Genomic DNA, 4,028 nt, shown 5'->3' with positions numbered 1-4,028 from the left:
AAGAGGAAGACAAAGAAAAAAAAATAAGAAAAAGAGAGAAACAGCGAATTCGACGAGCCTTTTTCTATGAGCGCGCAGAGAAATCATTCGCGGACGAAAGTTTCGCGATTTAAATCGGGTCGCGCGACGAGTTCACTTTCGAGAGAGTCTATGGCAAAAACTGCGCGAGAGAGAATATGTACGATGCGTGCATACATCGTCTGGCCGTTCGTCATTATGCATGCGACGTTCGTCAATATCTTCTCTGTCAGCGTTGGCAGTCATTCAATGACTCAGACACGTGTATCACGCCGCGCATTCTGACTTCGACGGGGAAACTATCGATTATCGGCGTACATGGAGAATCATCTCGATTTTCCGATAAAAATAGAGAGATATCTTCCGACGGAAATAGAGAGATATCTAAAACGATACTTTAATATTAAAAAATATTGATATATTTATATTACAGAAATAATCTTTTTTATATAAAATTTGTTTTTATTAATGCTTTTTGTGCGTGATATTGATATTATAATTAATATTAAATAACTTGATGATAAGCAATAAAAAATACTTGTTTCATTTTTTTTACTTAAAAATCTTCACTTAAATATATATTTATTATAAATTAAAAAAGAAATTTTTTTATACAATAATTACATATACAAATAAAAGAATGCTGTATATATAAAAATGTAGATTTGAGAAAGCGATATACGCATTAAAAAGATGTATTTGAAATATTTCATTTAAATATAACAACTATGCAGATCTGAAAATTAGATCTCCAAAAAATTGCTACGTTTATGAAACATTCTTTTTTCTTAATAAAAATGCGTAATATTGAAAGAAATAGAAATAAAGATATAACTTAGAACATTATCTGAGAAAAGTGTGTAAGATATCAAAAATGGATCACATCTCATTGTGAACTCGAACATCACAGACGTGATCAGAAAATCGATTGATTTACGCGCGTATAATATTTATAGGAAGCGAGTTCTTCACGTTCTACTTGCTAAACCATTTGTGATTGCCGCTTTCTTGTATTATCGGAAAGACAGGATCAGAATCAGTAATAGCATTCAAAAACATCTATGTCTCTTTTTATTGATCAAATTTTATTGTATGAAGCTATTATTAAGAATAAAATTATGACACTTGTGTGATATATAATTGGCGCTTTTATAAAATAAAAAATCACATATCGGAAATCGCGCAAATATTCTTTTAACAGGCAAGTTTCTAAGAAAATTGCATTTTGCTTTTTTTCCTAAAACTAAAATTTTCGATTTATTTAGTTGCAAAAATTTCAGAAACTTTAGCTTAAAAGTAAAATATTGTTATTAATAATGATGTAAAATGAAAATTTTGTTACGGAAAAAACGAACTTGAAAACGAAACTGAAAGAAAGTTATGCGAATGTTGATATACTGTATATAAACGATCACTTTTTAAAGACATTTAATGATTTTAGCTAACATATCTCTCTCTCTCTTTTATGCCGTTCTCTCATATAACAATATATGTAATAAAGTACTTCATTACAAAATACCAACGACGCTATAAATATAAATTTATCGCTTATCTAATCTCGATCATGAAAGATTCATATATACGATCCTGGCAAAACTGGATTTCTTGTCCGTTCTTTACACGTCGCACACATAAATGTAAGCACGCGTCATGAGTTTTTATATAGTTTTTTATATAGAGTATTCCAGATATTATGTATTAATATTGTTAACATTTAATAATATTTCTAAGTCGCAATATCGTAATAGTAAATTTTATTCAAAATTAAATATAGAGGATAGAATTTTTCATATATTCTTATTTTTAATTTAATTTTTGAAGAAAAACCTAATTTTATTTTACTTATATAATTATTTGAAGAAACTATTCCTATTAAGAAAAGTTATTCAAAGAATTTACAGTAGACAGGAAGTACGTGATATTTGAGACCCTGTACATATATGTATATCGAGGCGAGCTTAGTAGAGATCTGTACAAAGAAGTATATTCTCAAACGGGAACTAGAATAGGAAGAATTAAATAGGGTGGTGCGCTGGCTAGATCTCTCCGGGAGTGGTTGATTGTTACGTATTCACCTTGTGCCCTACAAAAGTCTAAAGCAACGCTTGATATCGATTTCTTTCCCAAGGTTGTCCCTTGAAATATCTTTCTCAGGTAAAAGTGTTGCTCGGTTACATCCCGATAAGAGAATGCATTCCTAGACACCGCGCCTTGTCCGGATTTTAAAGATACTCGCTGATATCAAGTGAAAAATTTCATATGATATTATTCTCATACGCGATAAAATTTGCAACTATTTAATTTTGGAATTATTCAGATATCGGATTAGAAATATCGAGTTAATTTTTTATTGATTGTATGCAGTTTTTGCAAACTAGATTGTTTAGTGACAAAAAATATAAAAATTATATAAATTTATTAAATCCTAAATAAAGCTATTAAATCATTAAATACATTAAAATAATATTCAATTAATCTAAAAAATGATAAAAAATGAATAATATTGGAAGAGAAAGAATGTCGCTCTTTGACGAAAACTTTTACGATCATGTTTCTAGTGTCATTTCTACTATAATTGTCTTGATCTGATAGATTTTCGTGGTAAAAAGTATGTTTCGATACTTCATTATCGAATGAGACGTTTCATTTCCTCGGTGTTTCTCAACTTCAATGGTGAAAACCGTGTTCCCGAGATGCAAGTATTTTTAGGGTTTGATATCGACCGTTGAAACCGCTATAGCATAATGCCGTCAGAGGATATACCTCATACTGATAATAATGGACATGTAATGGTTACAATCTAGGTCGTTTAAATCACGATAACATTATTCCTCGTGTTGCGGCAAGTGCCAGGCGAAACTGTACGAATAACGCGAAGGTCAATCGTACATAGTTGCAAACGAAGAGAAATAAAAAAAATTTTTTTTATTTTTGGAATCTCAAATCTTATATAAAAATTGTCAGAGGTATAAAAAAGTTGTTCTACGATACATTTTTCGTAATAAATATCGTCGAAGATTATAAGGTCTTGGTTAAAGCCGTATATGATACGTTGCTCAATAAGAAGAAATGGATGCAGTGAAAAGCAATTGACAAATGTAGGTCGTCGAAGAAACAATATATTCTGTATGTATATATTATATATAGTATGTATTTATATACAAAATGCGCGGATTCAATTTTATATAGAATGCTAAGACGTTTCGAATTATCAAACGTGCGCTCATGACGTTCCCGATCATATGTCAATTATCCTTACAAGAAGAAAATAAAATTAAATACATTTCTAAACATTTTGCGAAAAATTGCAATTATCTTGATTTGTTCAGTAAAACGATGTGACATTCATGCGCGAAAAAATCGCAATCTTTCATCGAATTATATATTTAACTTTGTAGACTATAAAACTAATCATATATTAAGGATTTTATTCTTTCCAAAATTTTGATTTCCATGTTTTCAATGAGTCTCGCGCAGAAGTTGCATGCATATCATTCGATTTCGTGCTTTGCAAGTCATTGACTCGTCGACGAATTCGAAGATGAACGAACGTACGTTCGAGGAAGGTCGCGCGCAAAAATGAAACGGCAATTAATTAAGTTTTGCGAAGAGGGCGGCGAGGGAAAACGTGACTAGCAAGCTGTGAGGAATTTAGGACAAGTTCAATGGGAGCGCCTAAGTGAATCGTAGGAAAGATGCCGAAGGCGTTCGAAGGTCGAAGGTGACTGAGAGAACCCGTTAAGCTACGAAAGCCTTATCCGTGAAATCTTCCCTCTGGTTGTGTTATTTTATAATAAAGATTGAATAGATATAACTTTATCATCGCATAATTTATTATCATGCGATGGTGATTTCATTTTTTTTCAGGATTGTAAAAAAAGTGTTGCGTCTCTACATGACGTAGAAGAAACTATTTCTTTACCGCTGGAACGATGAAATTTAAAATGTCAAGCAATAACAAAAGTGACTTTTTTATTTCACTAATAAAATTGCCAATATAAAATAACAAA

The sequence above is a fragment of the Formica exsecta genome, unplaced genomic scaffold (genome assembly GCF_003651465.1).
Source record: "Formica exsecta isolate Colony F162 unplaced genomic scaffold, ASM365146v1 scaffold11, whole genome shotgun sequence".
NCBI lineage: Eukaryota > Metazoa > Arthropoda > Insecta > Hymenoptera > Formicidae > Formica > Formica exsecta.
This window is presented reverse-complemented; position numbering follows the sequence as displayed.